This window comes from Zalophus californianus, chromosome 8 (assembly GCF_009762305.2).
Source record: "Zalophus californianus isolate mZalCal1 chromosome 8, mZalCal1.pri.v2, whole genome shotgun sequence".
Taxonomy (NCBI): Eukaryota; Metazoa; Chordata; class Mammalia; order Carnivora; family Otariidae; genus Zalophus; species Zalophus californianus.
The window spans coordinates 139,280,495-139,303,802 of NC_045602.1; the positions used below are offsets into that span (position 1 = coordinate 139,280,495).

General features: G+C 59.3%; 1 long non-coding RNA gene across 1 annotated transcript; it reads right to left on the minus strand.

The window, feature by feature from the left end:
* Positions 1–3,077: 3,077 nt before the first annotated feature.
* LOC113937922 lies at positions 3,078–16,377 on the minus strand. Its single transcript, XR_003524756.2, has 3 exons — positions 15,933–16,377; positions 10,987–11,097; positions 3,078–4,604 (listed from the first exon to the last, which is right to left on the minus strand). It is a non-coding gene; the product is annotated as an uncharacterized LOC113937922 (long non-coding RNA).
* Between the last annotated feature and the right edge of the window lie 6,931 nt (positions 16,378–23,308).

Below are 23,308 nucleotides of genomic sequence, written 5' to 3' on the forward strand. Positions count from 1 at the left end.
TGAGGAAGGTGCACCTGCGAAGGGCCGGCAGCGTAAGGAAGGGCTGCTGGGGAGCATGGCCCGCTCACAGGGTAGGGGCCGCCGCCCTGCAGGAGGGTGCAGAGAGGGTGCAGAGAGGGACATGGCGTCGGGGGGGGGGCGACAGGAGCCCCGGGCCGGCCTGGGTTCCGGTCCCAGGGCCTCACTCCTGACCATGAGGCCGGGTGCAGGCTCTTCCGCTCTCCAAGGCTCCGTGGTGTCATCTGCAGAAGGGGCACGGCGGCCGCACCAACGTGCCGAGGGCTCAGACCTGGCAGGCGTGCAGCCCCTGGTGAGGGCACACTTGGAGTGGCTGTTACTATCCCCCTGGGGTTTCTGTCTAATCCCTCTCCTTGGAAAGCTCCGCAGTAAATTCTGGAAACTGCCGCACTCTGTGGCATCACTCCCCGCGCCCGACCTGGAAAGGTGGGGGGTGGGCGTAGGGTTGCCTCAGGAGTGAAGATCTGGAGGGTCAGTGTTGGGAGGGACAGACCCCTGGTAACAGGGGAACAACGGGAGTCTACCGTGTGGGCCCCGCTGGTGCCAGGGCATGTGACCTGTGACCTCCCGACCCTGTGACCCCCGGCCGCCGCCACGGCCACGCTTCCACCCAGATCTCCGCTGTCAGCCAGACCCTGGCAAGTTAAGTGGCTCATGGGAGATCCCAGCCAGCTTCAAACACAGGCAGAAGTTTCCAGAACCAGAGAACATGTTCCCGTGGCCCCAACCCCCCTCACCCTTCCTCTCCTCTTCCCCCTCTCCCTCTCTCTGACTCTGTGTGTGCCTCTCCCTCCCTCCCTCCCTGCCTCTCCCTCCCTGCCTCTCCCTCTCTCCCTGCCTCTCCCTCCCTGCCTCTCCCTGCCTCTCCCTCCCTCCCTGCCTCTCCCTCCCTGCCTCTCCCTCCCTGCCTCTCCCTCCCTGCCTCTCCCTGCCTCTCCCTCCCTCCCTGCCTCTCCCTCCCTCCCTCCCTGCCTCCCTCCTCCCTCCCTCCCCTTCCCTCCCTCCCTCCCTCCCTGCCTCTCCCTCCCTGCCTCTCCCTCCCTCCCTCCCTGCCTCTCCCTCCCTGCCTCTCCCTCCCTCCCTCCCTGCCTCTCCCTCCCTGCCTCTCCCTCCCTGCCTCTCCCTCCCTGCCTCTCCCTGCCTCTCCCTCCCTCCCTCCCTGCCTCCCTCCCTGCCTCTCCCTCCCTCCCTCCCTGCCTCTCCCTCCCTGCCTCTCCCTCCCTCCCTCCCTGCCTCCCTGCCTCTCCCTGCCTCTCCCTCCCTCCCTCCCTGCCTCTCCCTCCCTCCCTGCCTCTCCCTCTCTCCCTGCCTCTCCCTCCCTGCCTCTCCCTGCCTCTCCCTCCCTCCCTCCCTGCCTCCCTCCCTGCCTCTCCCTCCCTCCCTGCCTCTCCCTCCCTCCCTCCCTGCCTCTCCCTCCCTCCCTCCCTGCCTCTCCCTCCCTCCCTCCCTGCCTCTCCCTCCCTGCCTCTCCCTCCCTGCCTCTCCCTCCCTGCCTCTCTCCCTGCCTCTCCCCCTGCCTCTCCCTCCCTGCCTCTCCCTCCCTCCCTCCCTGCCTCTCCCTCCCTCCCTCCCTGCCTCTCCCTCCCTGCCTCTCCCTCCCTGCCTCTCCCTCCCTGCCTCTCCCTCCCTGTCTCTCCCTCCCTGTCTCTCCCTCCTTCTCTCCCTGACCTGTTTCTCCCGTGTGAAATGGTGGCTCGGGGAAGGTTATTGGAAAGGTCCGTGTGAGGCCTGTCCCTTACTGCAGCTTCTGCAGGCTCTGCCCCCAAGGATACCCAGGGTGCTCAGCAGCCCGCGCCCCTGCACCTGTTCATCTGCACCCGTGTCCTCGACCTTCAGGGGCAGCAGGACGAGCGCCAGAGCTTGGCACAATGAGCAAAAAGTTATGGCAACTTGCTTTTATTCCCTTTTGGCAACTGATCTCCAAACGGGCTCCTCACCCCTCTGAGCAAAGCGTCCCCTCCGCACGAGGATGTGGGCCTTAGGCTCACAAGAAGGATGACTTGTCCCTGGAGGCTGGCTCTTATCTCAGCCAGGAAATTGGGCAGAGGCAGGACTCAGCTGAGTCCACACCGGGCAGGCCTACTGCCCACAGCGGTCCTAGGAAGGAGCACGGGCAGCGTGGGTCCCTTCCAGCCCCCCGTGCCCCCAGGGGCTGCCGTGCACCTGGAGCGGTGCCGACCCCTCGGGACCACAGGACCCATGGCACAGTCCCTCTTGGGCAGCACTTCCCCGTGGGGCTCGGCCAGCGTGCTAGGAAAGTGGGGACTCGAACAGGCGGGGTTTGCTGTGGGACGGAGGTGGGGAGCAGAGTTGGGGGCAGAGGGCTTTCCAGGAAAAGCAAAGGTGCAGAGTTTTGTGAGGGGCTGAGAGCGGTGCCGCTGCAGCCTGACCCAGAGCCTGCTGCGATCTTGAGCAAGGGACAGTGCGCCCCAAACTTCAGCATCCTCGTCTCCAACAGGGGTCGGCCATGCCCCACATGGACTGCCGAGGGCCCCGGGAGCACGGTGCTCGCTCTTTGGGTCGGGAGTGGGGAGCTGGCAGGAGGCCCGGCCTGCAGTGGCCCCTGGAGCCAGAGGCCTGTGGGTGCCCACATGCCCTCAGCCCGGAGGGGGCAGCTCCCGGGCAGGGCGGGCCCTGTAGCCCATGTGGGGACAGTGGGGACCTGGCGCCATCACAGCATGGCTGCACCGAGGCCTCCAGGGGAAGGTGCAGATTGCCGCAGCGCGTGCGAGCCGGTGCCGCCACGGGAGGGCCCACGGTCACGGGAGGTTTCGAGGTCATTTGCTTTATTTTATTTTATTGTTAAGATTTTATTTATTTATTTGAGACAGAGAGTGCGCACCTGCATGCACGCACACAAGCAGGGGGAGGGGCAGAGGAAGAGGGAGATGCAGACTCCCCGCTGAGCAGGGAGCCCTACGTGGGGGCTCGATCCCAGAACCCCGGGATCGTGACCTGAGCTGAAGACAGTCGCTTCACTGACTGAGCCCCCCAGGCGCCCCTGGCCCATTTGCTTTAAAGTGTCTACACTTGCACAGGGTTTGAACACCGTCCGCCCCACAGGCTGTGGAGCAAGGGCAGCTGAGGCGGTTGGCGGTGTGCGGGGTGGGGTTGGGAGGCGTGATCGGTGCTCGTCTCAAGTCTGAATGTTAAACCAGCTGCAAGGTTGCTTTTATTTAAAAAGTGGCTCTGGAACATTTTGGAAAGCAGAACTCAGGTGTGGATGGAGGCACAGATCCCAGGTCCGGAGGAATCAGGCTGTGGGCTCCCCGCCCCCCACCCCCAGCTGCTGGGGGCCCCCCCCCCGGGGGAGGACTTCACACACGCACTGCAGACCTCTCACTTGGCTTTTATTGGCCCCACACGGCTGGGCTGGCTGAAAAGAAAGCATTTAGTGCTTTGCCCCGGGTTTGCCAGGCAGTGTAGGTATGACACAGGAGCGTCCTGTGATTCACGCCCCCAGAGCCAGGTATTTGTCCGGCCACCCGGGCACGTGGGCGAACACGGGAGAAGCCGTCCTGTAGCGGTGCTCCCCTGTCTTCGCTGCCCACACCTGGGGCCACGGCTGTGCTGGAAGGGCACCGCTGGGGAGGACCTGGCAGGATTCAGGTGGAGAAGGGGGAGGTTGCGACTGTTGAGGACTGTGTAGGAGATCTGGGATCTCGGAGAAAGGGGGAGGCACAAACTGGGGTAACCAGGCGTTGTTCTAAGCTGCTCCAACCGTGAGCGAGACTGTGCCCCCCACCCCCCGGCTTCCAGACTTGCGTCTCCAAGGACGGGTGGGCAGGTTTGGAAAGCTTGAGACACCCTTTGTGTCTCCCTGTGTCCATCAGGCTCCTGGGGACAGACGGATGTGGTCAGTCTGTCTCTACCCACCGCCGGCCCCCCGGCTGTCCACCTGGTTGTCTTTCTGGATGGGAAGACGGAGAGATCTGTCCATCTGCCGGGCAGCCCCGCAGGCTTGACACTCGGGCAGGGTGTCTGAACCCCCGTCTTCGTTCCAAAGGCCTCAGCGGCTTGCAGAAGGCTCAGCCTGTTTACTCAAACTCAGTCAGTTTAAGTGTTAATCATGTCTGAAAATACCTCCAGGGCAACCCCTAGACTGCTGTTTGGTGACCGAACACGTGGGCACCGAGGCCGGGCCCGTCGACATGAAATCAACCATCACGCACCCCATGGCCACCGTGGCCTTCCAAACTCCGTGGCAACAGACACCAGAGGCTTGTGCACTTGCAGGAATTAGGAACTTTCTGAGCAGGTCCCACACACCACATGCACTGCCACTCCACACGCCCCGCTCCCACGAGGCAGCCACGCCGACGAGGTAGCTGGCTGTCTGCTCAGAACTGGCTGTGGATGGGTCCAGTACAGTGTAGACGCAGCCAAGCCTGTAGGCATCTGGAATGTTCTTGGCCCCAGGCGGCCAACAGGTGGCCCCGCCCAGGGCTGTGTCTCCCAGGTGGCCGTGCTCCGCAGCAGGGCAGGAGGGGGTCTGGGGCCACGGGCCCAGGGACTCAGACTGACGCTGCTTGTACTGTGTGACCCCCGACAAGTTGCTGCCTCTCTCTGGGCCTCGGTTTCCTTGTCTGTGAAATGGGGATGACAGAGAACCAGTGTGGCATATGGAGCAGGGAGCCTGGCTCAGCCACGGTGAGCCCTGGGGTAACAGGGGGCCAAGGTCCAGACCCGGGGTGACAGATGGCGGGGCTGGTGGTGCCACACACCCTGCCCCACCCGGGCCCGGTGATGTTGGTGGGACCTGGCAGTTTGCCCTTGCCGCCCGCGCTTGGCCGGCAGCTGGGGGCCCCACAAACAAGGAGAACACCTTCATTCTGCTCCCAGGATCTCACAGACGTGCGATCTACGTGCTCCTGAGGCCGAGTGTGGAAATCCAAGGCGCTGATTTCACACTATTTACGGGCACGAAGGACACCCACCTCGGGGAGCAGGTTTGATCCATGGCTGGGTGAGCTCAGAGCTACTAAGAAAAGCAAGTGGGGACAGACTGGCCGGGGTAGTGCTGCGTCTGCAGACACCTGCAGCCCTGACGTCCCACAAACCCCCTGCCCTGGGCACCTCTGGGAAGCGTGTGCCGAGGCTCTGGCCACACAGCTCTTGGGGTGCCTGGGGGGCACCGAGTTTCCTGGGGACACACTCCAGAAAGAGCCGATTCCAGCAGACTTTGACCCCAGGGTTGGGCCTCGCTGGCAGCTCCAGCCAGGTGGGGACTTGGAGGCCAGGGGGCAGAGGAGGGGTCTCTTCCCCCAGAAACACTCAGGGCAACACGACACCCTCTTCAAAGCCAGCCCTGGTCTGGGCATCAGGGTTGCCTAAGGGGGAGCACTGGTGTCTGGGGTCCCTGGAGCAGAGCCTGGGTCAGAGGCTTGGGGCCCATAGTTTGTGCAGAGGTGCTGCCAGCAAGTATGAGGAGGCGGGCGGGGAGGCCGGGCGCGGAGAGGAAGGAGGCCTGTCATGAGAGGTTCTGCTGAGGGCCCTCTGACAGTGGTGGGCACACTTGGAGCTGCCCCCAGTGGGGACGCTGGGTATTTGTCCACTACTCCCCCCCATTTTGGTTGGGGTGTCTCCTGGAGGCGTGGATCGCCAGCGCCCTCAGCCTGCCCCACCATGTTCCACTCACGGCCACAGCCGTTCTCCAGCGGAAACTTCCGGGCTCGAGGTGGCATCTGGGGTGGGCCGAGGGGCCGTCCACCATGCCCCTCCAGCCCCTGCCAGCTTCCGGCACCTAGGAGATCAGCCACCTGCCACGTGCTCTGGGGGCCGCGTCCATCCCTGAAGCTGCTGGCCCAGGCGGGTGGCAGGCCGGCTCAGCTCGGGTTTGTAAATCACTCGGAAGACAGAGTTTTACGCTGCTGGCTTGCCAGGCAGAAAGTGCTGCAGCCGTGGAGGGTAACTGCTCCGCGGGCGGTGACTCGTGTGGGGCCGAGATTTACTCTCTCATTTTGGGCATGAATAACCGGTTTCCTACAAATCTGCCAGGGCTTTTGAGCCAGGTTTACCAGTAAGAATGACCAAATCAAATCCATCTTCTGAGGCCTTTATGGGGGACTCTCAGCTCCTATTGGCCACGCGGGGCTGACAGGCAGCAAGTGCCCGAGGAGCCCACCGGAGCTGGGCGAGGGAGGCTGCCACGGGACATGCTCCCACATGTGGGGGCCCACCGTGCGGCCCCCAGGCTGCTCCCCCAGCCCAGGCAGTTCAAACACTAGCCCTTCCTGGCATGCCTCTGTGTCCTGGGAGCAGGGGGCCCTTATCACCACAAACGGGAGAGAAGCGGGTCCCCAGGGGTCAGTGTGGTGTGCTTGGGGGAGGGACTGGGGCAGAGGCTGGCTTCTGCCATGCAGGTGGGCGGGGGGCTTGGGCTCCACCTGGTGCCTGTGTTTGGGGAATCAAGGATCCAGGACCAAGGCGGGTGCTGCTTTGGGTGTCTCCCTACCTCCTGCAATGCCCTTCCTGCCCCCAACACCCTCTTCTCTGCTTATCAAAACTGACTTATTTTCAAGGTCAGGCTCAAGGTCACCTTCTCTGTGTCGCTCTCTGTGCTGAATGGCAGCCTCTTGGTCTCCAAAAGCCCATTCTTTATGCTGCTGGCTTGGCTGGCAGCTCAGCCTGGCTCTCAGTGGCTGGCTGTTTGCACATCGGCTTCCCCACACACAGACTGCTGGGATTCTGGCTCTGCTGGTGGAGAGATGACCTCAAACCTAGCCTGTGCCAGTGGTCAGCTCACGGCATCCTCACCGTGGCTCCAACAGTGTGGGATTGGCTTCCCCAAACCACAGATGGAGCTGAAGGCCCTGAGAGGTTGGGCAGCTTGGGAGGCAGAGCTGGGGTTTGAACTCTGGCCTGTGGGTCCAGCACAGGGTGGCCCTGTGATGTCAGGAGCCCTAGGTGGGGGCCCTGGGTCTACTGAGCTTGGAGAAAGCATCTGGGGGACTCAGGAGACCAGAGGAGCACGGTTCCTGCAGAGGTATCTGCTGGGCATTGTCTGGCCCTGTTCTCAGCTCTCCACGCCCCTCACTTTATCCCAGCACGTACGGCTGGACAGGCTCCCCCTGACGTCCCCATGTCACAGATGAGGAGAGTGAGACCGAGGGGAAGTGACACCATGAGTGAAGGGGTGGGGCGCATGTGGCTCAAGTCAGCCTCCTCTGTCAGCACCAAGGGCTCAAAGGGGTCTGCCCCCGGGGGGCTGCGTGGGGGGCTGTGTGGGTTTGACGGTTGACATCTACCATCCATGCCGGGAACAGGGACCATAGTGCAGATGGGTGGATAGCAGGCAGCTCTGGATGCCCACCTGAGACCACAGGATCAGAGCTGGTGGGGCCCCAAGGACGCCAGCCAGGGGGGAAACGGCCAGTGGCTGGGGGCCGTCTGAGTGATCCAGTGCCTGGGCTGGCTGGTCGGGCATGGACACGGCCAGAACTCAGACCCCGGGGCAGCACCTGCCCCTCTCTGTGCAGGAGCGGTGAGGGGTCTGGGACCCTGTCCGGGAACCCCGCCCAGGACCCTGTCTGCGCCCTCTGTCATCCTGCTGTAGCCTGCTCTCCTGCTCTCCCTAGAGGCACAGCAGCAGCCTGAGGCCCCGGGGAGGCCGGCGGCCCCTTGTCCTGACCTTTGCCCTCCTGTAGCTGCTCGGTTCCAGGAACCCTGACTCGCAGGCCAGGAGGGAGATTGCCCTGCAGAGCTTTCAGCTCCTCGAGGGCATCCAAATGAGGTTTCCTTCTGTGAAACATCAGTATCAGTGGTCAGGACAGCAGGCTGAGCTGGGTGCATTCCTCGGGGGTGGGCTGGGGGTGAGGAGGACCCGGGATGGCAGACCCTGAAGCTGGACTCTCCCTCCGGGAGCACTGTGGTCCTGACCCCGTGGACTAGACTTTCAAGGGCTATTCCACGATGGCCCAGAGTCCCCTCACCTGGCCCCCCTGGCAGCCTGAGGCACAACAGGGGGAGGCCGTCCTTCCCCCCACCCCCAGGAATGCTGCCCATCCCAGGGTGTGGGACAAGCCTTTCCTGAGGGCCTCAAGTGGGAACCTGTGGCCCTCTTGGCAGACAGACCCTCTCCTTGCTGAAGGGGGCAGGACCGGGCTGGCAGGGGCCTGAGGATTCATGGGGGTCCTCCTCTCGGCAGACCTGGTGCCACAGGTTTACAGGGACCCAGATATGCTGGTCGTGCAGGAAATTGCAAGTGAAAATAAGCCATAAACCAAATCCGGGAGCACCAAGGCTGACCGGGCCTGCAGCACACGGGACCTGAACTCCAGCTCCTGCTCGGTCAGGGCTTTTGCACACACGTGCGTGTGGGCATGCGTGCGTGCACACACGTGTGCAAACACACATGCGTGCACGCGCGCACACAGGGGAGTCAGCGGGCAACGGAAGCATGTTGTGTGCAAAGTGTTGCACATATGATGCACACACACGCATGCACACTCACACACACACACGCACACCTCAAAGCAAGCCTAAGATAGCCCTTTCCATGCCCCTGGGAAATACTTTTTGAGGAAACAAGGCGAGGCCGTCAGCAGCTCCAGCCTGGGAGTCTTGCAGCCCCTTTTCATCCAGGGCCCTTGCCTGGTGGACGGTGGAGTTTGGGGGTCAGCGCAGTGACGGGCTGGAGCCTGTGTTTGCAAACGTCGTGTCTGACGTCCTGAACTAGTGAATGTGGCCCCTGCCCCGCCCCCCAGCCAGCAGAGGGGGAGGGGCCGGGTAGGAGGAGCGGCTGCGGGAGGGGAGGGGCCGGCCTCGTTGTCCCGCCCAGCGCCTGTCAGGCGGTTGGGGAGGCCGCCCGACTGTGGTTCCATTAACAGGACGGAAGCTGCAAGCTGGAGCCAGAGATGAGTCAGAGAGCATCGGAGGGATGGGACGCGGTCCAGGAGAACGCTCCCCCTGCCCGTCCTGCCAGGGCCTGCCCCACGCCCAGTGGGTAATTCAGCAGGCTGACCCAGACAGGCAGCGGGCAGGGCGGGCTCCCGGCGGCCCGCGAAGGGCAGGCAGGACGCGGGGGGGAGGGGCGTACCTGCTCCGGGGGTTACTGTCACCCCCGCCCCCCCCAGCCGGGGAAACGGAGGCCTAGAGGGCCCCTGCATAGCTCCCGGGCTAAGCCTCTGCCGATGGGGCAGCAGCTACCGTGGCCCCGGGTCCAGGGCTCGGAATGCACCGTGGGGAGCAGAGCTGTCGGGCCAGTCCACAACGGGAGGCGTTACACAGAGCTCCCTCATTTCAGTAAACGCGGCTGCCTCCTTCCTCCCCAGGCCACAGCCCCCAGACTGGTCCCGAGCTGAGCCCCGCCCCTCGGGGAGCTGCCACGCCCCCAGGCAGGGCGGTCACCAGGCCAGCAGCTCTGCCCCTGGGCCAGCCACTGATCCCAGCTCCAGCCCCTTTCCTGGGGGAGCCCTGCCCCGCCCCGCCCCGCCCAGCCCAGCCCTGCCCAGCCCTGCCCAGCCCGCAGGAGCCTTGTCAGACCCAGCAGCTGCCCGGAGCCTTCAGAGGCCAGGCAGGGACCCTGCAGCCACAGCCTCCCCTGCCAAGACCACGGACCCGTCTGTGTTGTGGGGGGAGCGTGGCGGAGAGGCCTCACGCGAGCACGCCCACAGGCAGTGGGGACTCAGCCCCTCTTGTGCCAGAGACAGGATGGGGCCACGGCCTCCCCAGGGCCGGGTTCCCAAGCTGCTCCATCCCTCACTGCTGCGTGTGCCGGCAGGCCCTGCAGTCTCTGTACTACAGTGTGCAACAGGATTCAGTGAACAAGCCAGACAGAGGAGGTCGCTGCCTCCACGGGTCACAGCCTAGTGGAGGGGTCAGGGGGCAGCTCGTGTAAATGAGCAGCTGAGGTACAGTCAGGTGTCTAGGGGAGCAGATGGGACTGACCAGATGGGTCAAGGAAAACCGCTCCCAGGAAGAATATCTGAAATGGTGCCTGAGCCAAGGGAAGGAGCAGCTCCACAGCCTCGTGGGGGGAGAGCATGCAGAGGCAGGAGCGGCAGGTGCAAAGGCCCTGAGGTGGGTGGTCCCCGCCCCAAAGGGAGGCCCTCCTGGCCGGGGCCCAGGCTGAGGGGGCCGGCGATAAGTCTCAGGGGCCTCGTAGGTCCCGGTACAGAGCCGGGCCTTATTCTGAGTGCAGTGGGGAGCGCGGGAGGCAGGACCTGAACCCCCTGCTCCTAAGATCCCTTTGGCTGCTCTGGGGAGGGAAGTGAAGGTATGGAGCCTGAAGGCAGTGAGGAGGCCAGGCTTCAAGAGGCGCTCTCAGGTGATGTGGTGGGACAAGAAGGGGAATTTCAGATTTATCTTGAAGGTGAAGCCACAAGCTGTAGAATGGATGGGTGTGAGGTAGGAGTCTCAGTTGGGGGGACGCCCAGACCCTCAGGCATCGATGGCAGAACCTGGGGCTACCTGAGCCTGAGGGGAGCTGGTGGACAGTGCTGCCTGGCCTCACGGAGCCTGGGCCACCCACTGGGCCTTCCTGGGGCTGAGCAGGTGATCGAGGGCTCAGACAAGCTCAGGGAAAGCTCTGGAACCTTGGTATGAATTTGGGGTCATGAATGCATGGGTGATCTTGGAGGTGTCAGCAGGGAGAAGGGGCTGAGCCCTGTGGCCTCTGACCTGAGAGAGGAAGGGGGGCAGGGTGGGTGTGGGAGGGGAGCCTTGAGGGGATAAACGTGAAGTCCATAAGACATCATTACTTGGCACAAAGGTCCCAGGTCAGGGGACAACGGTGCTCAGCTGCCCTGGTCCAAATTGGTAGCAAACTTATTCCAGGGTCACTCGTGGTGCCCCCCCATTTGTTCTTGCCCCATCTCCATGGCAGTGTGCCATCATCTGCAAAGGGGAACTGAGACTCGGGTTAACCAACTGTGGGATTTGACAGGGCTGCCCCAGCACCCAAGCAGAGCTTTGCCCACGGCCGGTGTTCTCCCCCGTGGGGCCCGGGGGGTGACCCAACGTGCTAACCTGGCAGGGGGTCCGGAGTCTTGTGTCTTCATCCACACATGAGAAGCTTGGAGTCTTGAGGTTTCCAAACTCCACTTGCCACAAGGGGAACCCAGACTGACAGAGAGGACCCTGTCGTGAGAAGGTGGGAAGCGTGCCGCTGGTCTGCATGCAGCAATGGTGAGCTGATGCCCGAAGCCCCCCTGCGCACCCCTGCCCTCCTAGCCAGTCTGCTCCACACGGCTCTCTTCCAGGGCAGCACCTTCAACACCACAACGGTCCTGATGGGGTTCGACTGAATAAGGGCAGCTGGACCGCAGGGCAACCTCCCGCCTGCAGGATGCTGACCATATAGACGAGCACAGCCAGGGACCCCAGGACCCTGAGCCTGTGGAGGGCCTGGCTGGGCTCTGCCGCCTCCCTGGCCTGGAGAGGGAAGGGGTGGACAGGGCAGTGGTTCTCACTCCCCTGAGGTGTGTCTGGAGGACTTGTGAAAGCCCAGAGTTCAGCAGGTCCGGGGCACTGAGAATGCGCATTTCCACGATGCTGCTGGTATGGGACCCCGCTTGGAGAACCACTGACTTGGTTCCTACCCGGCCTGCATATTAAATCACCTGCTGAGCTTTAAAAACTGAGTCTGGCCACTGTGTCAGAGTTTGGGGAAGGCAGGGGGGAAGGGGACTGGGGTAGTGAGAAAATCTTTAAAAGTTCTGTTCTCCTGTGGGTCCAGCATGGGGGCTGGTGAGGAGCTCAGAGGGAGGGACTGGTCAGCGCTTCCTAGGTCGTCTGAACGGAGGACCCAGCAAGGGGACTTGGTGCAAACAGGTGTCCAGGCCTGCTGCCTGGAGCCCCCCAGGAGGACCTGAGGCTGGGGCTGTGGACAGGATCGTCGGGGGGTCTGTAGGAGAAACTCTGAGACCCAGTGAGGAAACGCATGGCCGGACAGCGTTGCGCACGTGGACAGACACACAAAAAGGCCTCCAGCATGCTGCTCGCCTGGAGAGTCACCCACCTGCCTGTGTGCAGGCGAGGAGGCTCCAGGAGGGCGCTGGCCCAAAGCAGCGGTGACTCCTCACCCCTTTCCTTAGAAGTCACCTCTCTGGCTTCTATTTGGGTTTATTAGTGTCCAGATCCTCTGAAGATAGTATTGCCTGCCCTGGGATGACCATGCCCGCCTCCCCCAGCTCCAATATTAATGATCAATTAAAAACCCAGCAGAGGAGAGGAGAGGGGAGGCTGGGGACGTCTGTGTCCGAGGCAGCTCCTGGAGCCTCCTTGGGCAGGAGGCTCAGGTCCTGAGTCAACATGTCCAGCAGTCCTTCCAGGCTCTGCTCATCCTGGGACAATGACTCAACCCATCCATCACCCTGACATCCAGCAGACAGCGAGTGCTTGAAACCAGCCGGCACCCTGGGCCTTGGACACAAAGGGATCTCTTGGTGCCAGGCGAGGCAGAGGTTTGGCAAAGGACCAAAGCGCCGGTGACGGGCACAATATGGTATTGCACTGAACCAGCCTTTCCTACTCCAGCTCTCAGCACGCCCGGGAGCCAGTCCCAGCCTCCAAGTGGAGCCCCGTGCAGAGCCAGGCCTTCCCAGGCTGGGCTGGGGCAGGCGTGAGGGAGGCGGGGCTGGGTCTCTCCTCCTCACCCTGTGGAGGCACCGAGACAGATGGCAAAGGTGTGGGGCAGCTGGTGGGCTGCAGAGAGACAAGAACGTGGACGGGGACGCCCGGCCCCTTGCTCCTTGCTGTCACCTGCCCACTGCCATCCCGGCACCAGCTCACCTATGGAGAGGCCCCGTGGAGATGGCATGTGCTGGGTCCTTGCCAGTGCTGGTGGTGGGGCCGAGGAGGGCCTCCCTGGGGCATTACCCTGTGCCATCCTCATGGCGACCACAGGGCAGGCCCCTTGTTCAGGTGAGGAGACAGAAGCCCCCATAGGCCGCAGGGCCCTGGCCAGGGGAGGCATGAGGACGGCACGCGGGGGGCCCTGAGCCCTGCCCCTGCCCACTCCCAGCACTCAGCAGGGGGCAATGACCTTGACCCTTCGACAGCCAGGAGGGGAGATGGGGCTGCTGGCCACCTGGGGCAGAGGCTGGCTGCGTCATTGGGCTGGGAGCCTCCCTCCCCTGCCAGCCCCTCATGGGCTCACGTCAACATGCCCAGACAGCCACTGGGGGCTCTGGCCGTGTCCGCCTCGTTCTGGCCGGGTGTGGGCCCTGAACAAACAGTGTTGGGCCTCCGCAGCAGGCTGAAGGGACATGAGCATCAGTGCTGTCTTGGCCAGGTCAGGTGGCCATAGCCATACCGTAGACTGGCTGGCTTCGACAACAGAAGCCCCTCCTCTCATGGTTCCGGAGGCTGGAAGTCTGAGATCAGGGTGCCAGGGCCATCTGGTTGTGGGTGAGGGCCTCTTCCTGGCTTGCAGACTGCATTCCCGTCACTGTGTCCTCAGATGGCCCCTCCATGGCGTGCACGTGGATAGAGTGACCCATCCTAAAGGGCACGGAATCCCCCTAGGAGAGCCCATCTTCACAACCTCACCTACCCCTAACGACTTCCTAAAAGCCCCACCTCCAAATACTGTCACATTGGAGTTAGGGTTTCAACATCTGAATTTTGAGGGAATTTGGGGTGGGGGACATAAACATTCAATCCATAACAGATACAAAATTCCTCAACAAATACTGGGAAATTGAATCCAGCAAAAATAAAAATAAATTATCTCATGACCAAGTGGAGTTATCCCTACGATGCATGGCTGGTTCGATATTCAATATTCGAGTCACCGTATCGACAGTTTAAAGAACAGAAACCATGTGGACATCTCAATAGATGCTGTAAAAATATTTGAAAATATTTAACTTCTATTCATGATGAAAACCCTCATCATGAAGGGAACTCCTCAGCCTGATTAAAGGCATCTATAAAAATATAATGTTAATAATGATAAACAAGAAACCCATACCTAACATCATTTTTGATGGGGAAAGCCCTAAACAGTGTAATAAGACAATGAACAAGCTGGTGTGCTACCTACTGGCTGGGGAGATCAACAGAGCTGTCCCTATCCACACATAACAGGAGCCTATATGAGAGTCTCAAAGAATTGACAAAAAACTGCCAGAAATAAGTGAGCTTTGCAAGTTTTTCAGATACAAAGTCACTCTACAAAAATCAGTCCTATGTTTGTTTACTAGCAATGAACAATTGCAAACTGAGATTTAAAAACAGTACCATTTACAATGGCACCAAACACATACGAAATACTTAGATATAAATCTAATGAAATGAGTGTAAATTTTGTAAGCTGAGGGCCACAAAACACTGATTACAGAAGTCAGCTAAGATGCACATAAATGGAGAGATGAACCATGTTCATGGATTGTTCATGAAATCATTCATTTCCCCCAAACTGGCCCATAGATCCAATGCAAATCCAAACTAAAGAAAAAAACCCAAACAAACAAAAGCAAAAACAGTGGAATGTTTTTGTAGGGGTTGGAAAACCTGTTTTTAAAGCTTACACAGGAAAAGGAAAAGGAGCTAGAATCACCAAAAGAAGTGTTTGAAAAAGAACAAAGCTGGCAGATTCACACTACCTGATTTCAAGTCTTACTATAAGGCTACAGTGGTTAAGAGAGTGTGGTGTTTACGATCCGAGAGACACATAGAACAAAACAGAGACTCTAGACTTGGGGCCACAGATATAGTCCATTGATTTCAGTGAAGGTTCAAAGATAATACAATTGGGGAAAGATAGTCTTTTTAACAAATGGCGCTGGAACAATTGGATATTCATGTGCCCCCCACATACACACAAAAGAGAGAGAGAGAAAGAAAGAAAAGAATCTTGACCCATGCATTGCAGCATATACAAAAATTAATTCAAAATGGCTCATAGACCTAAATAGAAAATCTGCAATCATAAAACTTCTAGAAGATAGAAAAGGATATTCTTGTGACCTTGGGTTAGTCAAAGATCTTAGATCTGACACATACAAGCATTGATCCACAAAAAAAATGAATTTGTAAATTGAATTTAATAAAAACTAAGAACTTCAGCTCTTTCTATGGCAGTTAAGAGAATGAATGAACAGAGGAGCTACAGACTGGGAGGAAACATTTGCCCATTCTCTTATCCGATAAAGAACTTGAATTCAGAATATATAGAGTTCTCAAAACTCAGTAATAAATGGCCTAGTTGTTTTTTTTTTAAGATTTTATTTATTTGAGAGAGAGCATCGGTGGGGGGAATAGTTGAATATGTTGTCCCTTCAGATGACTTTATCTACCTGTGTCTCTATATAAAGTGTGTCTCTTGCCTGTGTCTGTATATAAAGTGTGTCTTTTGTAGCCAGTATATAGTGGGATCTGGCTTCTTTATATTCACTATGTCAATCTCTGCCTTTTTTTTTTTAAGTAGGCTCCATGCCCAGTGCAGAGCCCGACGTGGGGCTTGACTCTGAAATCAAGACCTGAGCTGAGATCAAGAGCCAGACACTTAACCGACTGAGCCACCCAGGTGCCCTCTCAATCTCTGCCTTTTAATTAAAATGTTTAAACCGTTAACATTTGATGAAATTATCCACATGGTTGGATTTAGGTCTGTCATTTTATTTTTTGTTTTCTGTCTCCTCTGAGTTTGTTTATTTGTTCTAATGAATATATTAATTTTTTTTTTTACTATTCCATTTTAACGTATACACTGGATTTTGGCTGTCTCTTCTTATGTACTTTTTTTAGTGGTTGCCCTAGGGATGTCAGGATCCTTTACTTTACAGTCCACTTAGAGTTTGTATTTTCCCCCTTCCCATAAAATAAAGCAAGCTTGCAAATTTAGGTCCATTTCCCCAGCCCCACCCCAGCCCCACTGGCCTTTGCCACTCATATTATGACACCTACATGTGTTGAAAATCCCACCACAGCATTAGCATTTTTCGTTTTAAAAGGGAAGAAAAGCAAACCTGGATATTTACTCCGGGAATCACCACTCTGTCTCCTCCTGGTGCCACTGCCCATCAGCCTGGAACTCCTGCACCATTTCTGGTGGGAAGGTCTGCAGGTGGTATACCCTCTTAGTTTTCCTTCATCTGCGATTATCTTCGTTTTCCTTCATTCCAGAAAGAAATAGTCATGGGAAATGGAGCTCTGGCCTGACAGTGCTTTTCTCTCAGCACTTAGAGACGCTGCTCCACGGCGTCTGGTCCTCGTGGTTTCCAACAGCATACGTCAAGCCTCTGAATCATCGTTTCGTGGGTGTAACGTGTTGTTTTTCTCTAGCTGCTTCCAAGATGTTTTCTTTGGTTTTCAAGAATTTGGTTATTATGTTTCTCAGTGTGGTTTTCTTTAAGTTTATCCTCTTTGGGATTCTCTGAGCTTCTTGAATGTGTTCATTTATTTCTCTCACCAAATTTAGGGTGTTTCCGTCGTTTTTCCTTCAAATACCTTCCCCACCTTTCTCCTCTCTTCCTGGAACTCCAAATGTGTACCGGACTCTCTGATGTCGTCCCCCCGGTCCCTGAGCCTCGGATTTCTCTTCCTATCTCTCTTCTGTAGATTGGATATTTTCTATTTACCTTCAAGTTCACTGACTTTCTCCTTCATCTCTCTTCTGCTATGAGTCCATCAGTCAATTTTTAATTTCAGATACTGTATTTGGGATTCGGAAATACTCATTTGTTTATTTTTTATTTCCTACTTCTCTGCTGAGAATTCTTATCATTCATTTCATATCATATTCTGTGTTTGTCGGGGAGGTCCTTACAAAACCTAGTTGGGATGTCCACTGTAAGCACCTGGTCATCCCGGGACTGGAATCTGACCATTGTCCCTCCTCCTGAGGATGGTCATTTTCCTGGTTTCTGTTGAATGATTTTGTTTTACATCCTGAGCAGTGGAAAGCCATGTGGTACCGATTCTGGGTCCTGTTTTCATCCTCCGGAGATGCTGACCAGCGCAGCACACAGGTCTGTCTCACCTTCTGTGGGTGGGCTTCACACGCGCTCCCTCCAGGGTCATTCTGAGGTGTGTGCAGGGCCGTGCGCTAATGAGGAGACCCTCCTGTCCGGCTCTCTCCCTTCCAGAATTCCCCCCACTCCCTTGCCTGCAGAGGCCCCCTTTCCCGGTTTCTCTCACTGGGAAGATGGGGTTTCTATCAGAGTCGGAGTCTCTTGAGTGGCCATGCTGATTCGAGACTGGGGCTTGCCTTCTGGACAGAGCCACAGGGAAAACCCAGAAGCTCCGCTCAGGTTGTTTCTCTGCGTTCCGCTCACTTCAACACGTCCTCAGCAGTAGTTCTTGTTTGCATTTTGTCCAGATTTTAGTCACAATTAGTGGAGGGTGGGCCAGCCAGTCAGTACCTGGTCTGTGTTTGAGACGCCCCCTCTGTGCTCCCTCAAGTGTTTCCTGACAGCAAAGCTTGGTGGAGAGATGGTCAGGCACCCTGAGGGTGAGCGTGGGCCCCCGCTATGTGCCGGGCACCTGGGCCGAACCCGTAGCTCAGGCAGGTGGTGAGGACTCTGCGGGGGGTTCTTTTCTGGGGCCCTGGCCGGAGCTGTCCTGCTTCTGGCAGGGGCGGCTGTGACCAGAGCCAGTTCGGGCGACAGGGGATGGCATCATCGTGTGGACACAACATCTTCCTTTCCTGCGTCTAAGTCGGAACAACCTGCTCAGACCCGGGTTACAGCCAGAGCAGCCGGCCTGTCTACACCCCCGCAGCCTTGGGGACAGAGCGGCAGAGCCGGGGCCTCGGGACCACATCCCTCCATCCCACAGAGGCTCTGCCCCAGCCTCCTCTGAGCTACTCCAGCCGCTTGGGGCAGCAGAGCCCTCGCGGGACCCAAGTCTCCTTGGCCCCACGCCACAGCTCTGGGGACAGATCGCTGATGGCAGAGCTGATGAGCTCAGAGCCTGGGGGAGGGGGCAGTCTGGCGGGACAGCCGTGACTCAGTGGAGGGGAGGAGACAGGAAGCAGAGGCGTCTCACGCACCCCTGGCCCTTCAACACAGGCAGGAATGGGGACACAAGGCATAAGCACCATGGCAGCCTAACGGCCTTCGGCTAGAACGTCTGCTGAGTGTGCCCGCGCTGGTCGAGGCTCCGGGCTGAGGCCCACAACAGTGGCTGTCACCAGCTGGCCGGGCTGGGAGGGGAACGTAGCACATGTCCAGGCGGCACCTGCTGCAGCCGGCCCCCCCAGATCAGAGGGACAGTGGGCGGGGAAGGAGGGTACGTACAGGCCTGTGTACCCCTGGCCACACCCAGGTGGGGATGAACCCGGGCCCCTCCCTGCCTGTTCCCTGGAATGCCCACCTGCCCTGGGGGAGCCTCCCAGGACCCGCCTGCAGGAACTGGGAGGTGGGGCGCAGAAGGGCCCGAGGGCCCCAGGACACACACTTGCCACCTAGGTGCTGCAGCTCGGCCCACATACTTGGGTCCTTCCAGATCTGGTGTCCCTTGTTTGGGAAGAATGGTGAGGTCAGAGAGACCTGGGCATGTCCCCCAAAGAGCCTAGAAGAAGACCAGAGCCCCCGGCCAGCTCCCCTGGGCAATGAGAGCTCCCCTTGGAGACAGGGTGGGCCCTTCTCTGCGGCTGCAGCCCCGTCAGCTCCACCATCTGCCCACTGGCCCTCCCCCGTCGCTCCTGCCTCTGAACTCAACACCTAAGCTCCTACCGACCTGCCCGCTAGCGATGGCAGGGGCACCCCTAAACCCGTGGCCCAGCCTGCTCCTCTCCCTCAGCCAGACCCGGGGTCCTGTGCTCCCTCTCGGGGCCCCCCCTCCTGTCTCTGAGATATCTGCCCGCCTGGATCTTCTGCAGGCAAAGGCACCCCCAGGCCTCCTGCCCCCCTTCCCTCTCCTCATGGCCGTGGGGCCCGCCTCTTCTCACGGACATCCATCATACCACCCCAGCTCTGCTTGGAGCCCTCTGGGGCTGCTCAGATGAGGTCACAGACTGCCCAGGCCCCTCAAGTGCGTCTGAGCCCCCTTCCCCATGTCACCCCCCGCTTCCCCCTGCAGCTCCCCGAGAGTCCTCTGCCCTAGCCCACACGGCCCCTCTGCGGGGACTCCGGGCCAGGTCTGCTGCATGGTGTGGGTCTGCTCGTGGGTAGTTATGTTCTTATATTTGCAGTGACTGGTGATCAGGTCGTTGCCGTGGGGACACCCCTCTCCACCGCCTCCCGCAGGGTCCCAAGCACATCCATGTGCACGTCTGAGGCCGCCCCTGTTCTGACAAACCAATTCCCTTCAGGGTCTGGGGGACCCATAGCCCACGTGTGCAGACTTGAAAGTTTGAACAGTAGAGCGTGAAGTGTGCCCTAAAGGTGAGCTTCCCAGAGTGTGCTTTCAACGTGAACAGTAATTTCTTGTTTAAGAGAAGCCTACAAACCCAGCTCTTCTTTGGGATCTAGCAGGAAGTTCTTGAACTAGTGGTTAACTGTTTGAGGTGAGAAGGCAGTGTCTGGAGACCTGCCAGCAGGTTAAGGATTTGGGATTTCAAGAGGTCCCCGGTTGATTGAGGGGCTCATAGTGTGGTGAGGGGGTGTGAGGCCCCGGGCACAGGTGGGAGGGTGGGGCCTGCAGGCGCCAGGCACATCATTGAGCCACAGATGGGGAGGGACTGGACACTCAGGCTGCATGCCCTTCACTCCTGCATCCGCTGTTTCTTTACAAATACAGATTAAGCTCCTACTATGTGCCAGATAATGTCCCTAGCAGGAAACAGTAGGCACAGACATGATGGGAACCAGGAGAGTTTTGGAGCACAGGGGCAGTATGTAATGGAGGCCCTCACCCATTCGGGGTCAGGGGAGATTTCCCCGTGGCCAGACCCACATGTGCAAAGGCCCTGTGGCAGGAGAAGCCCCAGGCACCGAGAACATGTGTGAGGGAGGTAAGCCTGAGAAGCTAATGTTTGCTTCAACCCAAGGGCATCAGCTGAGCTGCTACAGGAGATGCTTGTCTAGCAAGTGCCACAGTAAACCCTCAGGGCCTCCATCGGTGGCCCCCTGGGATCAGCCCCCAAACGTCCTGCCCCTGGACCTCAAATGTTGTTCCAGTTACTGCTATGTCACGAGCACTCAGACTCAGGTCATAAGATGACCCCGTGTGTTGCTCTTGGAGGCTGTGCGTCGGGACTCAGACAAGCCACACAGGGACCTCCTTCCTCGGTGGGGTGGGCGTCAGGCCACTAAAACCCAAAGTTCTGCCACGGTCCCACCAGCTGGGGGGGCTCTCTGCTCCATTTCCCAGCTGGGGCCTCTGGGGAACAGGCACCCCCCACCTCTGAGGTTTGCCCAGGACGAGATTGGGAGCAGGGACTCCCTGCTCAGAACCCGGAGGCGGGAAGTGTGCACACCGCTGGCTGAGCCTGCACGGCCTCAGACCCAGCTGCTGTTCTGGCCTCTGCTCCTGCTGCCCCCCAGCTGGCTCTCCCAGGTGGGAGGCCCTGTCCCACCTGCCCAGGCAGACCCACAGGCCACGGCAGGCCACCGACCTCCCCCCGGTCCTGGCCCAGAGATGAGGCAGGTGCATGCAGGGCAGGGTCTTGGCCCAGGCTGGGCTCTGAGGGCAGGGCCTCCCCAGGGACACCAGCCCCTCCCCACCGGGCAGCCGAGAACAGGGGGAGCAGCTGGCCGGGGGGCTGGGGGGGTACGGGGAAAGCCTGCTGGCCTTGGCCCCTGGGGACACTGGCCCTGACATAGTTTAGGACAGGCAAGGGGCAGGGCCTCCAGGGTTTAGGACAGGCAAGGGGCGGGGCCTCCAGGGTTTAGGACAGGCAAGGGGCGGGGCCTCCAGGGTTTAGGACAGGCAAGGGGCGGGGCCTCCAGGGCGCTGCACCACCCGACCATGCCCCTGTGCCCAGCTGGCCGCAGGAGCCCTGGGCTCCTCACCCCTCAGCAGGCCTTATGCTCAGGGCACACACCTGTCCTATCCCCAGAGCCACAGCACCTGCGTGAACAGTGCAGCCAGCGCCAGGCACCCCGCCATAACCGTGTTTGGAGAAGGTAAGAGTTTCGGGAGGGGCCTGGGGCCGCTGAGCTGGGGAGGGGGGGTGCCGGCAGGGGAGTGGCGAGGTGGGACCCGCAGAGGCGGAGCAGGCGGGTCCTGAGAGGGAAGACCGGGCTGCCAGGACCCTTCGGCTCCAGACATCTGACAGCTCCCGTCAGGCCCCCACCTGGGACCCCTTTGGGGTACCATGCCCCCCGCAGGTTCTTCTGCACCTCAGCATCTCGGGGAGGTGGCCTGTCATTCGCTGCTGGAGTTGGCACGTGCCCATCTGGGGCAGGGGCAGGAAGGTGCCCTGCAGGCCGGTCCTTGTCCTCGGGGGCGCGGGGCAGCTCCCAGCTTCACAAGCAGCAGGCCTGCAGGTGTGAGTGGTCGTGAATATGAATGAGCCGCCAAAGAGCCCACAGTGGCCATTAGGAATGACACGACCTGTGTTTATTATAAACTCTTCTCTGAGGTCGCGCCGTGACTTGATTAATAATTGGGCCCGGCGTCCCAGGGAAATTTCAACTTTGCCACTTTGGAGAATTGCAGCGAAAGCACCACCATCCTCCCGAAGGTTCTTCCTCACCCCTGTATGAGCCGCTTTGTAAGATGCACGTGGAGGCTCATGCCTGGTCACCATGGTTTCCTTAGCGGGTATCAGAGCACTCACAGGTGACGCCCGTTCCTTGGCGGGATGACGGATCCTTTGCTTTCACACCAATGGGAGACATGACCTCACGTCCCGCGGGGAGCGGAAGACACGGCTGGGTCGGAGAGAGCCGGAGAGAGAGACACACTGAGCTGGGGAAGCTCCCGCCATCGAGGAGAGCCCCCGGCTGGAGCGCACAGATGGACACCGCCGGCAAGAGCGCAGCGAAATGGACCGTACTCCAGGCAGAGCGAGGGGGTGGCGGGCGAGGCCTCGCTCTCCCTGGCTCTCCCTGTTCCCCAAGGACCCTCACGTGGACCCTGGGCTGGGAAGCGCTGGGCTGGACGCCAGCAAAGCACTTTTGGAGTTGCAAGCAGGCCCATTTGTAACTGTTATTCCTTAGCAGTTTTACTCAGCTGGCTGGCAGAGCCCCAGCTCGGCTGCCGGCCCGCCTCCCCGCTGCAGGGATGCAGGACTCAGGGCGGGGAGGGGGGCCCCACGCCGCATCTTCCTCTCTGTGCTCAGGGGGCCTTCCTGGGGGATGGGGCACCCCAGGCCTGCCCACGGAAGGGCACCACACAGAAGCAGGCCACCAGCTCCCACTTTCTGAGAATTTGGAGCCCTGGACAGGGGTGGGGTCCAAGGGTGGATACACGGCATTTGTGACAGCTGCAAATGTCAAAAATCCCCATGCATCCATTGCGTGTCCCCTACCACAGGTGACCAACACCCCAGGAAAGCCGCACTGCAGGCTTCGGCCCTGGGACTCTCCTGTTCACGTCACCACTGGAGCAGACCCTCTAAGCGGTGCACCAGCCCGAGTCCCCGCTCAACTCCCGCTAAAGAAGGCCAGGGCCGCTGTGTGTCCATCATGGGCCATGCTCATTTAGGTCGTTGTAAAAATGAATTTACTCCTTAAATACCATTCAAGGAAACTAGGAAACTGTCGCCTCCCCAGACAAGCTCCTGATGGATGAAACGGGCCTCGTCTGCAGCACGCTCCTTGCTCACAGGGCAGATTCCACTCTTCATGGGCCCCGTGTCACTTGGCCCCAAATGCTGGGCCTGCTTCAAACCAAGGCAATGATGCCCTCATTGCTCCATTGTCACTCACCTGGAAAATTATTGTGGGGTCATGGTCACTACATCTCACACTGTGTCATGATCCGAGCTGGGGCTGAGGACATGCCTCCTAACCCTAACCCTGCCTCCTCGGGGCTCCAGGGCTGGCAGGGCCCGTGTCTGCTGGGAATCCCTTCCCTGTTGCAGAAGACATTTGTGGGGGGCCCCTCTCCCCTCTTTCTAAGGCGGTGGACTGGTTTGGCCTTGGGCATCTACCACTGCTCTGTTCCAGCCCATGCATTCCAGGCATGGCTGGCCGGCTGCAGTCCAGGCTTAGGCATGCGACCCTGGGAAGATCAGCGTGAGTCAGTTCCAGGAGCTGGGATTTGGGGGCTGCTTCCATGTTGGTGAGGTGGACTCATGAGGACAGAGCCAATGTGGATGGGACACAGAGAAGAGAAATCTCATCTTAGCAACACCTTTTATACCCTTGATCAAGCCATACCTGAAACAAGCATGCCCTGACATTCCAGGTTGTGTCTTCTGTCACCTGCAACTGAAGGAGGCCGGGGCCCATGTTCAGGCTGAAGGAGTGGTCTGGCTCTGGTCTTGCTTGACCTGCATCAGGCGGCAGAG